At 39.5% G+C, this 22,468-nt stretch overlaps 1 protein-coding gene across 2 annotated transcripts in view; it reads left to right on the plus strand.

The window, feature by feature from the left end:
* Nucleotides 1-22,468, plus strand: part of SNX24 (sorting nexin 24) — a 75,389-nt gene that overhangs the window by 10,337 nt on the left and 42,584 nt on the right. Inside the window, exon 2 of one of the 2 annotated variants that reach the window (XM_080973279.1) lies at nt 19,623-19,731. The exons of the other annotated variant lie outside the window; for it this stretch is intronic. The gene's annotated coding sequence lies outside the window, so the exon portion shown is untranslated. The remainder of the gene's footprint in view (nt 1-19,622; nt 19,732-22,468) is intronic. 2 annotated transcript variants of the gene reach the window in all.

Raw genomic sequence — 22,468 nt, forward strand, 5'->3', positions numbered from 1 at the left:
TGTGTGGTTTTTGCTAAAAGCTTGCATTGACAAATCTTCAAAGGAAGTTTCAAAATTTGCTTAATCATTATCCCCGTTTTTAAAGCACAGGGTTTCTTTTCTTACAAATCGTTTTGTCATCTTCAGTTAAAATGCAGGTATGAATGTGCGAGGTTTCTTAGACTTCCCCAACAGTGAACCTAACGCTATACTTCATACATTAAAAAAAAAATACTGAAGTTGTGTACGTTGATGCTTAATAAATACCTTTAAATCCTATAACACTTTCCTGAGTTTAGGTCCCACTGAACACAATGGAGTTCTAAGTAGAGAAGTATAGGGTTGCGTCAATAGTATTATTAACTGAGGGGGAAAATACTAAACATTTTGGGCTAAAGTACATACCCTTAATAACTGAGTTTTAATATGTGAGTTCCTTTTATTAGTGTAACAGACATATATCATTGTCATTTTTTTCATCTTCTGATCTGTGCTGCATGGAGCAGGTGCTTCTAACTTTCTGAACTAATGAGAAGATAAAATCAATAATTTAATAGTTTGAAAATTAGGACATTGGGAAATTGTTCAGGAAAGTGAGCGTTTAGTTGTCTGAGAGAATTCAGGAGTGTTATGAAACAAATGGCATATTTTATTCTGATTTTGACACTACTGGATGAGATTATTTTACCATTGACAACTCTGATCTTTACATCATTTTTTTAACTGACTCTTTTAATTGATCACTTCTGTGATATCAGAGCCTGCAGCATAGCTCTCTAGATGTCTGTTGACACTCATCGATTACCGTAAAGGTGTTAATGTTGGTGATTTCATCCAAGAAACGTTCAAAACTCTGTAGCTAAAAGCTCGCAAGCTTGTTGTTTTGAGCTTCTGTTGAATAACATGGACTTGTCTAGAGAAGCATGAGTTGAGTTCTTGAAAAATAGCTAGTTGTAATTTTGTATTAAGTGTGGAATACAAACACATTAATGTTTAGATTTCAGTGTTTTTAAAAAGTATCTATTAACATTCATTATTTTCTCTCCATGGAATTCACGCAAGATGTGTTAAGACACAGACCATTTCTTTTGACTTTTCCTTAGGGAATGTCTGACAGCAGAGTAACTTGGAGCATCCCTGAAGCTAGTCTGAGCTCTTGTCAGTTTCTTTTCCCTACACACACATGCACACATTGGTTTAGCTTTTTTTCTTTTTTTATGCAGAGAAGAATTTTTCAGCCATTATTTGCAGCATTTACAATCTCTGTGAGTCTGTGAGAATATACTGATTAACTTAGCTGAGAGGGCAGTTCAGCATCCTATTTCATTCTCTCCCCACCCACTCCTGAACATGTTTCTCTGTGGACAGGAGATGGGACTGGAGCTTAGTGGTAGAGCAACAAGCCAAAGATCCCAACTCAAATCCTCAGTATCTCCAGGTCAGGTTGGAGAAAGACTCCTGAAACCCTGGAGACAGTGGAGATGTTGTGGACTACAGCTGCAATCGGTTTATAATTTTGAAGGAACATTCACGTGTGCAGATATCAATTTGTACAGTTTAGATCTCCAAGGTGCCTTCCCATCTATGTCCTCTATACAAATATTTCAATCCTTTCCCCTTGTCCTGATTAATGGTATAGAATCATAGAATTGTAGAGATGAAAAGGAACCTGAATGTCATCTGGTTCAACCAGCTGATACAAGGCCTCTACTTCTATGTTCTTGATTTTGGACAGTTCATTAGAAATTGGTTAGAAGTCCAGTAAAGTCGTACCTTGGAAGTCGAATGGAATCCATTCCGGAAGTCCATTTTACTTCCAAAATGTTCAGAAACCAAACGCGGCTTCTGATTGGCTGCAGGAAGTTCCTGCAGCCAATAGGAAGCTGTGGAAGCCCCATCGGACGTTCAGGTTCCAAAGAACGTTCGCAAACCGGAACACTCACTTCTGGGTTTGCGGCGTTTGGGATCCAAAACATCTGAGTACCAAGGGGTTTGGGATCCAAGGTACGACTGTAGTATGTGTTGGCCAACTTTGATCTGTCAGGAAATGTTTAAATTGATGAACCTGTAGCCAGTTAAATCCAGCGTCTCTCACCTTCCAAGGTAAGTTGTTCTATAGATATAGGATTATGATTCATGTAGAAATATCAAAATCTGAAGATATTTGTCTTAATTGTGCTTCATAAGGCTTTTGTAGCATTGCTCTACAAGGCTAAGCATAGATATTTTGAAACATAGCATAGATATTAAAAAAAATACTTTTTAAGGATGACCCAAGTGCATTATTTTGACACCTGTTTCTGTAAATGATGTGCTGCCATGTTTTCCTGTTACTGTCGGTGTAACAGAGGCTAATTTATTCTTCAAAGCAGGTACTAGCATCCCAAACAGTTAGTCATTTAGGCCCATGGGGGGGGGGTCCAAACAGATTAATATCTTTATTGGGACCTGTGAAAGCATAGTGAGCAAGCTTTCACCAGAACTGTTCTTTAAGCTGGATGTTAAGCAGAAAAAGAAAAGGGGAAGGTAGCGGTGGAAGAATGTTGCAAGAAATAATCAAAAGCCTAAGCCAGATGCTTGCCCATCTTAAGATGGAATGGAGGAAGTGTTAAGTAGAGCTGATTGGGTTAGATTTTTCCTGTGTGCACAGATTTCCAGTTGGCAGCAAAGTAAGCAGAGCTTGAAGAAGTAGTGGTTGTTCTCTCTCTCTTTAAAATGCTGTTAGGTTCAGATAACCAGCAACATCTCTCTGCCTCATCCCACCAAGAGATCTTTCTCACTAGTTTAGCAGCACCAACAACCAAATCGCAACAGTATTATGCTATGTAAGCTATTTAGTTTATTCTTGCCCTTCCACCAAAATTTATCCAGGAATGTCAAGTCAGTGGAGTATAATAAATCTTTGGCTGACCCTGAACTTCCTGTCACATTAAGATGCTGAATGTACACCCTGCTCACCTTAAGTCATGTTGGCCTATCTGATCTCTAGGAGAATTTAGCAACAGCTGTTAAGGGTATGGGAAAAATTATTAGATGAAAGCAGTGAGCATATACTTGCCCACACAGGAACTTTTCTTCTGGGTGTGTGTTCATGGACAGTTACTTTATTTCATCATTGTTTTTACTGTTATGGTTGCTTACATGAATAATCTCTTTTTTTAATAAATATTTTTATTAAGCAATTTCAACATAACAAATTATCAAACCGTATAATCACATACATTATTTCCCCCCCCTTTTTTCCCCCACTCCCCCTTCCATCCCTCCCTCCCCCCTCCCACCAGGGACTTCACTCAGCTCCTCTCTCTGATTTCTCTTCATGTTATATTCTCTGCATGTTATAAAGTTATACCTTATCTATCTATCATGTTATCAACCAATAAATTTGTGTATGTTTATTCAAAACCTGCCAAGGAGTCCAGTTCATTTTGTTGTCTTTTTAGATAATTTGTAAAAAGCTCCCATTCTTCCTTAAAGTCACAGTTGTTCTTGTCCCACAGTTTGTATGTCAATTTAGCTTACATCAATAATCTCTAAGCAATTTACTGAATATTTTTTTAAGAAAAGGATATGTCCTTTTTTTAAAAAAAATTAGAAACTTGTATAAGCAGCTTAATCAGTATTTTCAGTATTTATTATTATTGATTTCATAAACTTTATATACCACTTGATTGTTGTTATTTTTAAAAAAAAATCCACCCTCAAGGTGGTTCACCTGTTCCTTAGCATTGATAACATACTTCTTACTTTAATGTTTGCTCATTCCAACCCTGGGCAGATTGTATGAGTGGATTGTAGAACATGAGGGAAACTATCATGAAACATGTGTCCTGGTTCCTTCCCAACACCAACACACACACACAGACTCTTACTTGGAAGTAAGCAAGAAATCTTTAGTCAGGCAAAGAACAGGACATATCAGCAGCAGACACCGTGCTCAGGAATCACAGTTTGGGAGTTTGGGAGCAAAGCAAGAAGTTCAGAACTGAAGATTATGTCTCCCAACAAATTTTCCCCGACAAGCTTTTAAAGATGAGGTATGGCGCATCCGCAAGCCGCTCTTGCCTTGTAGGAAAGTTGGGTTTGCAAGCGCAATGGCCATCGAGTGAGTGGGTCTACTCCCATCTGTGAAGCTGGCACCTGTTTCTGAGAAGACTGCACCCTGCTTTTTAGGCTCCTGTTCAGCCACTACCGCCTTGTGTTCAGCCTCTCACCTCAGCTGTTCAAAGCACTCCATAGCCTTCACAGAGGTGTCCCACTCTACAGGAAGGTTGGAGAGGAAAGCCAACATCCCTGCTCCCTCTTCCAAAGAGAAAGAATTTGGTGTGGAAATGGGAGATTCCCTCCATCCCCAACCCAAGTTCCCACACAGCTGCCCCTTCCCCCATTTCTTCCCCTTCTCTGTCAGACCCTGCCAACTCAACCCCAATCCCAACAGGGTTGTGGAGCTCATGACAGCATGTATCAACCATCTCTTTTGGCAACATGCCCATAAGAATGAAGCCCCATCTAGCCAAGCATCCTGTTCTCATATGGCTAGTCATATGCCTATAGGAAGCACATAAGCTGAGCAATCCATGGGTGCTTTTCCCACACATTGGGCATGCCTCTTTGAAAGGCTATCTTTGTTCCTCTGCTTGTCATCACTACATCCTAAAACTTTCAGTTTCGGGGGGGGGGGAGTTCACTCTCTATATGTTTTTGAGTAAATTAGCTACTACTGGAAATTGCAGGCCACTCCAGTGTGTTGCAAATAGAAGAGAGATCTTTGGTTTTGGATTTGTTTGTGGTCAAGTTGCTTTCTGTTTTGTTTGTAATAAACATTTAAATTCTGCCTTTCCATGACCCATGCCTAAGATGGCTAACAAAAGTAGTTCTGATCCATTGGAGACTCATTCTAGAAGAGATCGGGGGGACATTTTTATTCTTCCTTCCTCCCTACCCCCTTGGCAAGTCCAGTGTCACTTGCCACACTTATGGAGAGTTATTTCCACAGTGTACAGGAGCAGTTCTGGAAAAAGGTGTATAGGGGAATTATAAAGAATTGCCTTTCCTCTCCTTTAACCAGAGGCAGCCTCTGTAAGTTCAGACTGTCGCAGGAAACCCCGCCCCCCAATCATTCAGTTTGTACAAACTTCACACACACACACACACACACACACACACACTACATACGCTACGCTTCTGTTATAAATTCATAGAAAATCAACCATACATCGGATCTGCACTGTTCCACTTTTATTTTACTCCATGAAGGAAGGACTACAAAATGGGGAAGGTTTGATACAGGGCAGCCATGATCCCTTGAGCATACCAGCACATACACAGGAGCCCTGCCCAGTTGCTATGCCAACCCTGATGGTCCTAGACAGAAGACCATCAAGATCACAAAGAACTTGCGTATGGGAGTGGATTCAGCACGACTGGAACAAAGGACAATGATCAGCTCTTCCCTCTGGGGGCAGGAAACTGGAACAAAGGACAATGATCAGCTCTTCCCTCTGGGGGCAGGAAACTGCAAGCTCCCCTTTGTCACCTGGAAAGTACTCATGAGGAGGGGGAAAGGAGGAACCAGCCAGGTGACAGGACACTCAGGTTACCACCACAACTCCTCCCTCAACCCCTCCTTTTTGTGATGTAGTCTTAGGGGTGTAGTTTGGGGGATTAGTAACTAATTAAAGTTGGGGGTCTTCTTTTGTTCTGGGCTTCCATTTTGCTTCATCTTGTTGCGGGTGGGAGTCCTGTCGCAACAGTATTCAATAAAGGCCAAGCCTACAGGCTGCTGTTTTGCTCCAAGTTATCCTGGTTGGTGTCTTTGTTTTTGTCCAAGGGAGCCCTCGGATTTTTCTGTTAACAAGACCCAACCAAAAACACAAGAATAATAAGAAAATTAAATAATTTGAAACAGCAAAATATCAAATTCAAAAGTTATTTGTCTAGAACTCTTATTTTCTAGGGTCCGTGCATCTACCTTTCCCATGCAGTAACAAAGTGCATTCTAAAAAGTGGTGTATTGATGCTTTTGTATCTTGTACAGATATCAGCGTGGAGATCTTGAAATAAAGTTTTAGAATTGAAATGAGCAAACTGTTACAGTTTTGTATAATAATATATAGCCAAAGGTTTATCTTCAACACTGGCAAAAACATTACATAGTCGAAGAGCTGAGTAATTACTGATCTGTTCTATGGACTAGAAATAAGGATGATACGTGAACTGTATATCATCAGTTCACACTAACGGAAAGACAATTAGTTATATTTTAACAAAGACTTAAGAAACATTGTTGGGAAATGACTGTACTTATAAGCTTTGCACGACAATGAATCATTTACCAGGTTGGGCTGTCATTGCTTTTCCTTGGATATCCAACTTGAGTAACAGTAGGGGTCACTGTGTACATTGAATTTGAGATGACATCTGAAAATTATCTTAAAAGACTTGCATGTTCAAGCAAAGTTTAAGAGAGGAGACACATAAACTTGCCCCCTAACAACCCTCTCTTTTGAAAAGAAGAAAATTAGATGTGCACACGCTGTTCTGAAATGAATAAAAGTTGTTTTAAGCGTGTTTCTCATGTGACCTTGTTAACATTTGAGCCCTATGTCTGATTCCATGAATAATGAGTGACTTACTAAAACGTGAATTTCTAATGACAATGTGGATTTCCATTGAATACATTAAGTATGCAGAGATATCAGTCTGAGGATACATCGAATGAATGAAAAAGGCCAACATTCTACAATACAGGAAGCTGTATTTTCCCACCCCCTTAACTAAATGCTAAAGATATGACAAAGCAGTCAGTGCTTCATGCGATGCTGGCAAGTGTCTTTTAGCTCTGGAAATATTTTGGTAATATTTACTTGGTAATATTTGTTTTCAGTGTGGTGATTGCTCTCTTCATGCTTTGCTTCCTGATTTTGTTTTCCTTCAAATGGCAAGTGGTAATTTTTTGACAGGAACACAATTGTAACTCTGACATGTCGAACCAGATGTTCTCATTTTACAAATGATCTTGACATTAGTTAACAAGTATCTTAAAGTGTCGTACTAGTATCTCCTGATGCTCTGCGTGGTGTCTGCATCTATTGTGGATTCTCAGTAGTTTAGCTGAATCATAGTTTTTCCACTTTCTTTTTTCCTCAGGGTCTTCTGGCTTCTTTTGTTACTGTCTGTTGAAAAATTTAAATCTTCCCTTTTCTTGACACTGTTGCATTAATCTCCTTGACAGCCTACTTCAAAATGAAAAAAGTGTTCATATCTTTTATCATGATGCTTGTAAGTGCAAGTCTCTGTAAATGCCACAATACATGCAGCAGTAAGTATTAGGGTAGATACTATATTTAATGTCTGCTTATTGGTAAACTAATACCTCTCACTAGCAGAACTAAATAGCATGTTTCCTGCCTGTCTCTCCCCCCCCCCCCCGTTGTTGTTGTTGTTTGTTTGTTTGTTTTGCTGGCTTGGGCCATTTGTATGATGTAATCTTATCATGAAATATCAAGAGAGGATACAACAAAAGGAGACAAGGGGAGCCCTTCCAGATCAAACCATCTGGTCTTGCATCCTATTTCTCACCAGGTGCTTATTTGAATAATCTATCTCTCTGAATAAACCTAGCATGCCTCACTTCTCAGGAACAGATAATTCTAATTCCAGAAATAGTGTGGCGGGCAGGGGAGCCTGGAAAATCCAAAATGAGTGGAACTCATGAATCAAGCATTGCTTTCTAGGGGATTGGAAACATGCTATGCAAGCTTGAAAACTTCTTCCATGAAGCATTATCTGAACAGGGTTGCAGTGGCTTTCTTAGACTCAGTGATGGGTAACTCTGGCTGTGGAATGGTTATGAAACTGTTCAATAGCCTGCCTGAAGCATAGTGGGAGTGGCAAAATCAGTACAGTGGTACTTCGGGTTACATACGCTTCAGGTTACAGACTCTGCTAACCCAGAAATAGTTCCTTAAGTTAAGAACTTTGCTTCAGGATGAGAACAGAAATCATGCAGCAGCGGCGCAGCGGCAGCAGGAGGCCCCATTAGCTAAAGTGGTGCTTCAGGTTAAGAACAGTTTCAGGTTAAGAATGGACCTCCGGAACAAATTAAGTACTTAACCTGAGGTACCACTGTACAGTGTACACCTGCCCTTTAAATAGTGAAACCAGCCTTACATCAAAGCTAGATAATTTTCTGTGAGCTCTATTTTCATAATGTGTGTGTTGGCTTCTGATTTTTTGGGAGTGGGGTTGGGAATTGGTCTCTGTTTTGCTTCTAGAGGAGGCAATAAAGCAATGCACAGTGCCACTGAAAAATGCAAAGATGCAAATCAGACCTGAAAGTAAATCATACCACCAGCTAGTCAATGGGTTGAATACGGAGCTGCCATTCGTATGAATGGAAGAGCTCCATCTCTTTGTGGAACTGAAATCCTGTGCAGAAACTTCTTCCAGCCAGCTCTTAGGCTCTTAGGGTGCACCATTTAGAAACAAAACAATTAAAAAACAGAATGTCACACTGTTTAGGAAGTGCTCGTTTCCAGACAGTACATCATTTTTTAAAGTGTTGTTCGCTTTAAGAAAATATTGTTTTGATTCCTTTGAGTTTAACTGAAAAAAACAGTAAAAGTCATTGCTCCAGTTACGGTGCTTTTTTTGAAAATAAGTAGTGATACTGCTGCAGGCATGCTTAGAGCAGTGGCTCAGGTATTTACCCAGTTCACATATCCCTGTCACAAAGAGTCAGTTTCTGCCCTTTTGAAGTCTTAGACAGTGCTGTGAGCATCTTGCAAACCGCTGTAGAATTTTTCCCCACCAACAAAATGAATATTGTTTATTAGTGCTATAAAACTAGTCAGGGGTGGCGCTAAACGCCGGCAACTAACTTGGGTCACCTTTCAATGATGTTTATTTTGGTAGAATTACAAATTCATTGAAGAGAACAGAATGAGGCACCTAAGCATGCAGCAGCAAATCTTTCTTTTCTATTGCAGAAAGACGTTGGGTAAAGGCACGATTTTAAAGTGTCTGAATGTGCCTGGAAATTAAAGGCATTGTTTTTCAGTTTGAGGCAGGTCCTAGTTGTGCGTAGTTTAGTGCCTTACACTTTGGATGCATAGTTTTACTATCGAGGAACAACTAATTCATTTTCTGGCTTCTTTCCCTTTTTTACTTAACAAGGCCATATGAGAACCCATTGCCCTTCATCATCCTTATCTGTTTTCATTATGAGTGTCAAAGTTGCTAAGTTATAAACATATAGAACGGCTAAGAATTCTTGTTTTCTCTATAAATACTGAGTACAAGGGGAAACGGCTTAATATTTTTCCATTAAGTCAAATGTCATTTATAAAGCAAACAAGCTGGTGAAAGGTTTGGTTGCGAAATGCTTCTAGATATCTATTTATATTTTCCTAGAAGAAGATTTTCAATAGAGGTTGAAAAAGCCCTTCACTCCTCATCATGTGTACTGAGGTGCTTTTGTAGTCACATAAATTCCAGGTGGGTGTGGAGAAGGGTCGTTCTCTGTCTCTGTCTGTCTGTCTGTCTGTCTGTCTGTCTATCTCTCTCTGCCTCTCTCACATGCTTCCCATTTTTATTTCACAGTTAGCATTTGGGGTAATTGGGACTTCAGTAGAAGCTCAGTTTTTTAGCGTCTCGGAAGCCGAACATTTCGGTTTTCGAACACCAAAAACCCGGAAGTGAATGCTTCTGTTTTCGAACACGCCTCAGAAGTTGAACACCTTCTGAGGCACGTTTCTCCATTTTCTCAACGGAATTTGCCGACCGCCCATTACGCCCCGGTTGTCGAACGTTTTGGAAGTCGAACGGTCTTCTGGAACGGATTAGATTTGACAACCAAGGTACCACTGTATATAGAGAGTGTCAGGTATCATTCCCACATAAAGTGCTGCTTAGAGTAGTTGGGAAAAGAGCCAGTGGCTATAGAGACTTATATCAATAGTTTGATAGATAATAGTACTTCACAGGTGAGGCTCTGGCAGAAGTCACATCTGGTCATTTAAAATTTTGCATATGTTAGTTATGGGAATGGAAGCTTATGTACAGGAAAGACCATAAAATATTTCCCTAGTTTGTGGAGCATTTCTATGAAATGTTCTCCAGAGGGTATGGGAAGGAGAAATCAACTGGGCAGTATTCAATGTTAGTCATACTCTGAGTAGACACATACAATTCAATGGACTTAAATACACTGATTTTAGTGGGTCTAATCTAACTAACCTTGGCTGTTACCCAACATGACATTAGAAAGAACATTTGGAAATCAAAGGTTTTTTCCTGACAGTTTACCTTTTCAAGTGTGCATTTTTTACCATGTCTTTTTTACCATGTGTATTTTTTTTACACATTTTTTGCCTCATTGTTAGTTTCTCCACTGGACAGTTCCACCATTTCCCAGCTGTAACCTAGTCTAAGCTTTTCATCCATTTGTGCTTGGGAAAGCTGCAAGAGCTAAACACGTTTTTCCATTTCTCATCTCTGCAATCGCTTCCAGCTCTCTGTATTGTAAAATAAGTCTGTGTAAACACACACTCAAAACTTTTTTTAAAATGGCTGCCATTAAAATGTTGACACTGGCAAATATGTATATCCATTATATCTCAAGATACAACTGCTATTATTAAGAACTGTTATTTCCTGTTATTTTTAATTGCTTATAGCTTTGCCAGCTTTCATCTTTTGGGAATTTCCATACCAGGTCTTTGCCTCAGGCTGATTCCCAAACCCCCCCCCCCCAAATCCGTCAATTTCTCGATTTGTTTTTTAAAAATAAGGTCAGGCAAAAATATGTGCATTTGACAATACTGTAGGCGTTTCAAGCAAGGGATCTGGATTTTAGTGATGGAAGGCAGTGTTGCAAATTTAGCAGTGTTAATAAAAGTATGGGGGGAAATAGTGATTTCAGAATTTGTTAAAAGCATGTTTATACTGCCTTTCGTTATAAATTGCCTTTCATTATAAAAATCTCAGGGTGGTGTACAGGATATTTCAAAACAACAAATTGAAACCCAAAATTATTTGGCTTTTTTTTTTTTTAAGTAGATCATTACTTCCTTTTTTATTGTGTTGTGGCTTTTATATTGTAGAGTGTTGCTTTGAATTGTTAACCACCTGGCTGAACCCAGCGGTAGTAATTAAATGCCTGTATCCTATGAACAAATTCTACTTTCAGAACAGGATATGGGCCGTTATATAAAAATATGGGGAAAAAACCCTGTAATCTGACTGTATTCACTAGACAGGGGAGGGTCCCTTCTGTTTAAATGTTCACATTGTATCACAGTTCACCAACTAATGATATATTAATATAATTAGCACACTTACGTGAAGTGCTTACCGTAACTTTATTTTCGCCTACGATTGGTTAGATTAATCAAGTATAGGGATGTTTCTAACAATGGGACTGTGGTTCCTATTAATTATTTCCTAGTATCCAACATGTTTGTTGTATGCACTACCTGGTATGCTTTTCAACAAATACCAATATGATTTAAAGCAGTATTTTTATTTATTTATTTCCTGTGCGGTCATTCATCCAAGGATCACAGGGTGGTTTACCGTATAAAAACACAAAAAATACATAATACAGTAATGAACAAAAATTATTTTTTCTGTTTCGCTGTTTAAACTTTTGGCTAGATACTTGCGTGTATGGTAGCATGTATACATACACTTTAATTTGTATGTTTCAATAAGTGAATGAAGTTGCGCCTTTTCTAGTTTCAGTCCAGCATCAGATGCATTGCCTAGTGGTGCTAATTCTGTGCAGTAGCCGTCAGGAGGAAAAGATGGGATATTGATGGTGGAGTTGGCTTTCATCTTGGTCCCAAAGCAGGACAGCTGTTCAACTCAGCAGTGGGGAAATGGTTTCCATTTTCTAAGACATGGGTAGGCAAACAAAGGCCCCAGGGGCCGGATCCGGCCCAATCACCTTCTAAATCCGGCCCGCGGACAGTCCGGGAATCAGTGTGTTTTTACATGAGTAGAATGTGTGCTTTTATTTAAAATGCATCTCTGGGTTATTTGTGGGGCATAGGAATTCGTTCTTCTTCTTTTTCCAAAATATAGTCTGGGCACCCAACAAGGTCTGAGGGACAGTGGACCGACCCCCTGCTGAAAATGTTTGCTGACCCCTGTTCTAAGAGCTGAATTTCAAATAGCGGAAGGCTTTGGACACTTCATGAAAGGATGACAATCTGATCTTCCATATCCTTCCTGTAATCACCTCTTCTCTTTACCTTTAATGATGTCTCTTTCCACTTGCCTGGTCTCCAGCTCTACCTTCCCATCTGGATTCTATGAGACTTTTTAGAACTTAGTCACTGGTAAAGACACCCGTTCCAAACAGTTAAAAAGCCATGTAAGCATGTACACTGAGAGGTGTGAAAGTTTTAAAAGTGTTGAAACCCGAGCCATTGTTCCCTTCTAAATGGTAACACTGGGTTAAAAAACAAAAAAAGGTCAGCTCAATTAGGATTTTGCAAGATTGCGACTTCAGTGCCTGTCTGGTATATTCATCTTGGCAAGTTGGCTGATAGTTTGCAAGTGTTTATGAGCACATACCAGTGCAAATAGATTGTCTTCATCACTGCGTACACAAAAGCAGTCATGAAATCTGTGCAATGTTTTAAGCGCTAGTGGCATGATATAATGAAGTTGTATTCCATTAAGCACTTGTATACAGGGGAACAAAATGTCATCACCTGAGTGTAGCCGCAATTCAGTAATACAACCTCATCTGTTCCATCAACTAGTTTTGCTCTGATCAATAAGCAGTTTTCTGTGGCCTTTCACTACTGTCAAGTATCATTGAGTGATGTAAATACACATCAGAAACTAGAAACTTGACAGCTCACCCAGACTAAGGAGGGAAGGAAGGAGGGAGGGCAGACTAGTGGAATTGACAAAGATGACAGCTGACATCTGCTGTGTATAAATTATTTGGTATCGCTACACACACAACTTCTTTTCTATTGTCTGTGAACATACCACTAAATTACCATTAATTGACGGATTTTAGGTCCAAATGTTAGGTCCAGTTTTGCAGAATACACTGTCGTATTTTAAAAAAAACTTCGAAAATGTACATCCCTGAATATGATAAATCTTGGTAACTACTTCAAAGAAACAAAACCGTTCATATTTTCAAGTATCTAGTTTAAAAATATTGGGTTGTATCCAGCAAAATTCTACTCAGAACAGACCAAGTAAAATTTATGTAACTTAAGTTTATTTAATTTCCATTAATTTCATTGGGTGTACTCTGAATATGACTACTGTTGGATACAATCTATTGATTTTAATACACAGATAATTATTCAGGATTTAAACATATAGCGCAGGATTTACCTAACAAGCCCTGCAATGGAACTTTCCCCTTTACCTGCACCCCCGAAAAAATTGACTCAGGGGGTCAAGAAAATTCCTGGGAAAAGGAGAGGGGGGATCATTCTACCTGGCAAGCTGAAATGCTTTGCACATATGGAACTTTTAAATAATGCTACAGTTTCCCTGTTAAATCAAAGATTATGCAGTAACAGTAGTTGGTGCATTTAGCCTAGTATAAAAAATAAGAAATGGAAAGCTCTCAGAGCATCGCTCATAAAGTTGTTGTTTTCTTTTTTAAAAAGTTGCAATCTGTTATATTTCCATAGCAATAAGGCTTCATGCAGGTATTGCTTAATCATGGTTCCTTTCCCTTTTTCTCCTCATTTTCTCCTCATTTCTGTTTTCAGCATTCACCATGTTTTGACTGTGACCTGGTTTGCACAATCAAATCTTGCCTTAATAAGCCAGGTTATGCGTAATAGCTTCCAAACAAACAAACCAGGATTCATAAGCCAGCTTTAGACTTCCACTTTGTATCCTGGCTTCTGGTCAAACCATTAGCCATAGTTTCATCTTTGAGTGTAACAGGAAACTGTGGTTAACTCTGACTTTCTGACTTGTTTCCCCATTCCCGTTCAGAGAGGAGTGATAGAGCTATGTGCTAAGGCAGGATTTAATTAATCCCAAGGCAGCCATAATATCAGCTTGTATCTAATACTGCCCATAGTAAGCTTTAAACCAGAGTTTGAAAATGTGCTTTGAAGCTATGCCATGTTTAACAATGTGCTCCTGAAGGTTACTCCCAGTTGCTTAATGGTTAAGAAATTTGAAAGCGTCGTATCTCCACTAAGCCAAGGACATGCATATATAGAAAACAAGAGCATCTGTTTAATTGGAAGTACTTGTATAATTATTGTTCTTCTAAGACTGCACCTCACTTACTTATTTTTAACTTTATAAACCATGTAGCTAGAGTTGAGGAATGCTGTTTGCTTCCCGATATTTAGAAAAGTAGGATGAATACTTAAAACTATTTTCTGCGCAGTTAACCATATGGATCAATACACTGTGCCTCTAGGCCATTCTGTCATGCTTTTACAAAGCACTGCAGAACTCTTCTATTAAATAATTAACCTTGTTATAAAATGAATGAGTGGAGTTTTTAAACCTTTTAAATGGTATTTTTACATCAGGTTTATGTCATCAACCTCCCATATGGTAGAGGAGGTGAAAATCTTCTTGCTTAAGCTTGAATGTAACAGTTCTCTCGCTAAAGATGAGCATGGAATGATGTTTGATCTTTCAAGGTGTTCCCAGCTTTGATCTACCACTGGTATTGCCAGTACTGTATTCTTATTCTCAGCCATTCCATTGTGCAAGGAGCTATCCTGGCTGTTTAACCAAGCTATTCAGTTTCCTTTAATTTATTATTTATTTTCAAAATTAGTACTGCAGCTTTCAAATAAGATCCAGAAGTACACCCAAATTATGAAGCTGCTGCTTTGAAACAAGTATAAACTTGCCCAGAACAGTTTGTATACCTATTTCTGGTTCACTTGAATCTTTCACCGCCAGGTACATCTGTCTTTTCTGGATTAAACTTCTAGAGTTTAGATTCTCATCCCAACCCAAAGATGGCTTTCAGGAGAAGCCATTATATTTAAATTATGGCTTTTGAAGATGGATACATTGGTTTATTTGCTGTAATGACTGTCTTTGTTTCTGATATTTAATTTGTTTCATAGCTCTGATTTTATTGGTATATTCCAGTTTCATACCCCTCAACTGTTCCGCTTTGAGCAGCGTATTCCAGTATTATAGAAGTCACCCTGGCTTCTGATTGGATCCCTTGCACACTGCACATACTCCTTCCGGTTCAAGATTTCTCTGTCAAATTTCAGGTGATTTCCCCTCATGTACAGCACAAACATCAGAAGGGAGGGTACAGATTTCCAAATTATCTGGAACTCTGAGTGATGCCAGGGAAAGGAGGTACTCAGCAAACCTGACTTCCCATTTGCATGTACAACTCAACCATTGCAATGTCCAAACAGCACTAGATTAAAGCCCCAATCCAAAGGACTGGATGGCAGGTCTCCCACACACAAACCTTTCCCTTGAAGTAGCAAACCCTGCTGTCCAACAAGACCGCTCCTGAAAAAGGAGGGAGTTTCAGAAGCAGACTGTTAAGCACCACACAACAAGCAGCTATAGCTGGGTGATGGTAAGGTGAAACAGACCTGAATTAGATCACAGCCCTAAGCCTTTACTTGATGTCGTTCTGTGAAGTGTCATGTCATCTCCACAATCACTTACATTATTATTTTTATTATTAATTATTTTTAACCATTCCTGGCATTTCCACTTCACGCTGCTTATTAAGACTTCAGAGATACAAACCAGTAGCTCAGTAATTGCTTTCTTGAATCTGCCTTTAATAATTACATTTAGTAAAGCTGTATTGAAAATTAGAAAGGCAGAGACTAATGGAAAACTAGATTTTTCACTGAATTAGAAAGCAAGACAATCCATATATTGACAACATTTCAAGTTGAAACAGATCAGGAAAACTGTTTTGGACTGTCTGTTCAAAGAGCCAAACAGAGGCCTGATGTGCAGTGGCATCTACATTTTATACCGACAGAGAAACTATAAGAGATTTCATGTAAATAGCTGTCTTGAGAGGATAATGCAATTCCAATTTGAATGCAAGTCTTTTGAATTTGGGGTGGAGGGGCACTGAATGTTCTCTTTTGGCGTGTAACGAAACAAGGAAACTGAGCTGTTCTGCTAATGGAGTGAAACCATCTTTAAATTAGAAAGGAAAAATGTTTCATTGAAAAATGTAGCAAATATCAATAGTACAAAGAAGTTTATCTGAATACTTGGCTCATAGGTGACATACAATTTGAAGTTTTAAAAAAGCTATCCTCACTGGCCTCTCCTTTTCTACTTGACTAGCTGTGCTAGCTATTACTTGGTACTAACTAAGCAAAAGTACTTTGTAAACCAGTAGTATTATGCAAACAGCAGAAATGTTACCAAATGGGCCATGGGTGAGTCCTAATACCTGCTTACCTGGTAGAAAGCCCCAATGAATTAAATGGGATTTACTTTTCAGGAGACATTTCTAGGCTTGTGGTATTAATGCAAGATCTAGAGTGGTGCTGTGGTCTAAACCACAGAGCCTAGGGCTTGCCAATCAGAAGGTCGGCGGTTCGAATCCCCACGGCGGGGCGAGCTCCTGTTGCTCGGTCCCTGCTCCTGCCAACCTAGCAGCTCGAAAGCACGTCAAAGTACAAGTAGATAAATAGGTACCGCTCCAGCGGGAAGGTAAATGGCGTTTCCATGCGCTGCTCTGATTCACCAGAAGCGGCTTAGTCATGCTGGCCACATGACCCAGAAGCTGTACGCCAGCTCCCTCGGCCAATAAAAGTGAGATGAGCGCCACAACCCCAGAGTCATCCATGACTGGACCTAACGGTCAGGGGTCCCTCTACCTTTACCTAGAGTGCCTTCTAAAGTATACATCACCATGCTGAGTTGTGTAATTCCTGAATACATACTCAATGTTTTGTCCAAAATGGCCACTATGTCTGAGGACTGTGGGAGACTTGTAAACACCTCTCTTTCCCCTCCTCCCCAATTTTGGGGGTGGTGTATTCTCAGGCAGAAAACTGGATACAACATGTAGAGTTTCAAAAGACGAAGTGAGAAGATTACATTGGGTATTTTACATTTTTTGTAGAGCTAGGTCTAGGCATTGGGTAGCGCCAGTATTGGAGCTGTATACAGTGGTACCTTGGTTCCCGAATGGCTTAGTTGTCAGATAAATCGGCTCCCAAACACCGCAAACCTGGAAGTGACTGTCCTGGTTTGTGAACGTTTTTCGGAAGCCGAACGTCCGACGTGGCTTCCGCTTGAGTGCAGAAAGCTCCTGTGGCCAATTGGAAGCTGTGCCTTGGTTTTCCAACAGTTTTGGAAGTAAAACATACTCCCGGAATAGATTAAGTTCAAGAACCAAGGTACCACTGTAGTTGGGAACTCATTTGTCTGCTTCTGTACAGTGGTCAGGTCCCTTGGAGATAGTTCAAAATAAATTTCAATTATCATTACTGTTGCTTCCCTACCCCCCATCTGTACCTTCTGGTTTATGCAAAGCTGAACTGGCTATACAGTGGTACCTCAGGTTAAGTACTTAATTCGTTCCGGAGGTTCATACTTAACCTGAAACGGTTCTTAACCTGAAGCCCCACTTTAGCTAATGGGGCCTCTTGCTGCCGCCACGCCGCTGGAGCACAATTTCTGTTCTCATCCTGAAGCAAAGTTCTTAACCTGAAGCACTACCGGTATTTCTGGGTTAGCGGAGTCTAACCTGAAGCGTATGTAACCTGAGGTACCACTGTATAGCAATACTAACAGTGGTATACAAAATTATGTTTAACCTTTGGCTAAAATTTACCCTTTTTTTGTCCTCTTATGGCAGCCTTTGAGGAAATGAACAATCACTCTTGCAAGGGGGTCATTTCATCCCTGTAGTGAATTTGGGGTTTTTCTTTAACTATATTCAAAGAGTTTGGGTGTGGAGTTCGTTAAAAAGCTTTTGAAGCAGGGATTGACTGATGTGACCTTTCAGATGGACAGAGCAACTGTATCTGTTTCTAAAATAGCACGACTGCATAAGAATTTCCCTTGCATTCCTCATGTATTACCTTCTTCTTTTGAGAATTTGCAGAGACTGAGAGATAGGATGGTCTTTACTGAAGCCCAGTTAAATCTGATGCCCTCAGATGATTTAAAAGCAAGTTTCCAAAACATGCCATATTCTGAACGTATCTGTCGTTGTAACTTAAACTGTGCTGTGAGGACCTTGTGCATATTATTATATGTTGTCTTTTGTATAATGCATTGGGAAAACAACACTTGGGACAAATTTTAGGGAGAAATGAAGAGAGGTCTGACCTCGAGTCTGTAATTTATCTGCTAGGCAGACAAGATAAATATACAACTGTGAAGACTGCACGTTTTCTATCTGCAGTAGCTGATGAGAGGGGAGAATTCTTGAGAGAGACTCCTGTGTCTTGTCAGGGAGGTTCAGAATTTGCAAAGTTTGTTTTATCCTTTTAATCGCTTGCTTGCTTTTATTCATAGTTGTGTAAACTCATTTCATTTTAGTATTTATTGAAAGAGGCACCATTTTATTTTATTTATAAGGGCACATGATCTGCCAGGGAGATCCGGCATTTTAAGCTTTTTGCGTTTTATTTGGGTCTGATGAATAGAATAGATTAGCTCAGATCAAATTCATTTATGTCTAAACACCTTTCCTCTCCCTGTGGCCTCTTCCACCTGGAATCAGAAGCTGTGAGAAACAGCAGCAGCCGCCCAAATGAGGAAGCCTTGCCCTGTGAGGGACTAAAAATTAATTAACTAATGTGGCCACTTAAAATAGAAGTGAAAACTTTCTATTTTATCTTTGCATCCGCACTGGAGGAGAGAGGAGGGGAGAGCACACAAACCTGAGGTTTCCCTAATACAGTGTTTCCCAAACTTGGGTCTCCAGCTATGTTTGGACTACAGTTCCCATCATCTCTGACCACTGGTTCTGCTAGCTAGGGATGATGGGAGTTGTAGGTCAAAAACAGCTGGATACCCAAGTTTGGGAAACACTGCCCTAATACTAATCCAGTGGTGGGGAACCATCAGTCTGCCAGACCTTCCACAAGGCCATTTTCACAAAGTCATGCCCACTTGTCTTACACCTGAATTCATCTATGACATCATGCGTGGTACAGGGAAAGTTGTGGCTGGGGAGAATGGGAATTTGTGAGTGCTTGCAAAGTCACGAGTGTGGAGCTTTGCAAGCCCCACTTATCAGCTAATCACCAGTGCTTGCAAAGTATTGTGCCTTTGCTCTTACAGCCTGATTTCAAACCATGTAGGCCTGTTGTCCTTGCAACGTCAGGCAATTGACAGGTGGGTGACCCCACCCACCTGCCAAACTAGGCCCAGGGATGGGTAGTGGGATATAAGGATCCAGTCAAATTAGATTCCCATCCCTGCACTAAACCAATGTGAGGGCCATTGGTTCACTTTTAAGAGTCTATATGTATGGTTTTAACGTGCATTTAACTATAATTTTAACCTGGCTATTTTAAAAGAAACATAAGCAGCACCCTAACATTTGAAATATTTGATTAAGAAGTTCAGTTTTTATTCTGCCCAGGGCCCAACCACCTTCCTTCTCAAAGTGGACTATTGATAAATTCCCATCTGCAATTGTTTCACTTTCACAGTATTTCTCCTTCCTGGTTATTCTGACAAAGGGAATGGAAGGAGAAGTATAGGAATTATGGGTACAGAAGATGAAGCAGATTCGTTCTCCATTGCTCCAAATGGCAGAAGGTATCATGTTGTTAGTGTAAATGTGTTATATTTACAGTACTGAAATGTTGGTTGTTCTGTATGTTGTTACATTTGTTATTACATTGCTGCTTCATTATGTTACTATGAAATTGTTCTTGCAAGGGTTGATTTTGAGATGTACAGTGGTACCTCAGGTTAAGTACTTAATTCGTTCCGGAGGTCTGTTTTTAACCTGAAACTGTTCTTAACCTGAAGCACCACTTTAGCTAATGGGGCCTCCCGCTGCTGCCATGTCACCGGAGCACAATTTCTGTTCTCATCCTGAAGCAAAGTTCTTATCCCGAGGTACAATTTCTGGGTTAGCGGAGTCTGTAACCTGAAGCGTATGTAACCTGACGCGTATGTAACCCGAGGTACCACTGTATTTCAGTTTTTGTTGTTGCTGATGTTCGAACATGATTCTTGGTCTACTGAGACTGTCAGGGATACTGCAGTTATGTCCTGCAGAAAGCTGGACAAGATAAGAATTAAGTTCTCTTTAAATTCTGTGAATGTCTTTCAGAGCTTGAAGGGTGGTATGAGCTGGCCTATTCATATCCCACTATGGTTTTGCTGTTTTTGTTGTACTTCCTTAAGTTCTTCGGTCTTTCTTTGAACTTCTTTAAAAATACGAAAGCTGTTAAATTGTTTTGTTAGTCTTCCTTTGGTACCAAATTATTGATGAATCAGAAAATATTCTTTTAGAGATTTGTCAGCTAAGACAATGCTCAGTTACAAGTTTTCCTTTCCCATTCCTCCATGCCCTTTGAACTTTCCTCATTTGTATTATAATGGATTCAATAATACATTGAGTTCTGCATATCCTGGAATATTCTAGAAAGCTTAAAGCTTCTTGCTTTTTATAATTTCCATTAAAATATAACTTGACCGTACAGTGTGCATCCTTTCTGTTTTTGTATTGCTGGATCCTTCTGATGCTTTAAGAGTTCCAGTAATCACATATTAGAATAACAAAATAACCAATAAGATTTCCCCTCTTGGTTGCATCTGGTTCTTTATGGTCAGAACAGCTATTTCTTTTTGTTCTTGTAAAGCTATGTTCAACATACTTAGAAGGGATAGCTTGCTTTTAGTCAGTGAACTATACTCAGATTTGTTTCATCTGTTTTGTAAAATTGATTCTGAAATGGGTTGTTATCTCTTGAATGCTCTCTAGGTTGCCTATGAGAAATCTTGACCTGAGTGGAATTAGTTGTGATGATGTTCAAGGGTTACAGGTGGCCAATAAAAATGCAGATTAGGTTCATCAACATTCAACCAGGATTTGTAATGTTGACTAATGCTAGTTCGCAAGCAGCTGACCTCTTAGGTTTTTATTTCCTTATGTTGTTTTTAGTTAGGCTGTGTTTGTGTTTAATCAGATTATGCATTAAGTGGTATATTCGTGGACCTATAATAAATATGCATTTCATTCATTGCATCATATTATTATTATAATGCTAGTGCTACAGAAGATGCACTCTGTATTTGCTGTCACTAGTGATTCCAGAAATGATTGAAAAGATGGTTTCAAAAAGAGGTAAGGAAAGTTCATATTAAACGGAGTGAGGATGAGCTGATTGACACATGTCAGAAAACAGTTGTCATTCCTTGAATTATCTATATAGATTTTCCCTCTCAAGATTCACTTCCTGACACTTAGGCATTCCCGAAATTCTTTGTAAGATCATGCCTCCAGCACAGGCACCCATCCTGACCTAGCAGCTTTTATTTTTTTAATTCCCAGGAAAGCTTCCTGCATCCAGTAGGTAGAATTAGAGGAGCTTAAAGAGTCAGTATCCAGATTTCAGTATGTTCTTCTTCTAGTTAGAATTACTTTAAAATCATTACATCATTGCTATTTCGTTAATATGTATGTCTTATATATTTTTATAGAAAATTGTTCTAAAAACCAAAGCATTCTTTTGAATGGTTTGTTGACTCATCCGAAGTCATTTTTTAGGAACTAGAAGTGAATTATATTACTGTGCATAAGCTCTTACTACAATTCTTGAGTATATGAGTCATTAACAGAAAGCAATTATTTTCTTTTTTTAAAAAGAAACTTTTTACATGCTGAAGCAGACCATTCCTGGGTCACATTCAAATGCTTGCTGAAAGGTAAACAGATGAGAGAGAAGTGATTGGGGTATTTAAAAGAGAAAGCACAATTTTAAACTTTAACCAACGTAAGAGAAAAATAACAAACGCAATTGTTTGCATTTGGAATGAGACAAACTCAACTTAGACATCAGACCTTATTTTCACAAACCTTTCATTTTCTTCGTAAAAACCTTTCCTCTGAAGGATGGACTGGTCAATTTTGGACCTCTTCCTTGTTCTGACAGAATCAGCCATCTGTAGAACATTTTCTGTTCTTCATGAGAAACCTCCACAAGCTTCCAGAGAATCCTAGGGGTCTTGGGAACAGAGTTTGAAAACCAGAGCTATAGTGGATTGAATTTTCTGTTGGAAACCGACAAAGTTAGCATTAAATGCAGGGTCTAAAATCACTTAAGGAAATCAGCCCTGAGTGCTCCCTGGAAGGACAGATCCTGAAGCTGAGGCTCCAATACTTTGGCCACCTCATGAGAAGAGAAGACTCCCTGGAAAAGACCTGATGTTGGGAAAGATGGAGGGCACAAGGAGAAGGGGACGACAGAGGACGAGATGGGTGGACAGTGTTCTTGAAGCTACCAGCATGAGTTTGACCAAACTGCAGGAGGCAGTGAAAGAC

The sequence above is a fragment of the Podarcis pityusensis genome (genome assembly GCF_964106645.2).
Source record: "Podarcis pityusensis genome assembly, chromosome: 11".
Taxonomy (NCBI): Eukaryota; Metazoa; Chordata; class Lepidosauria; order Squamata; family Lacertidae; genus Podarcis; species Podarcis pityusensis.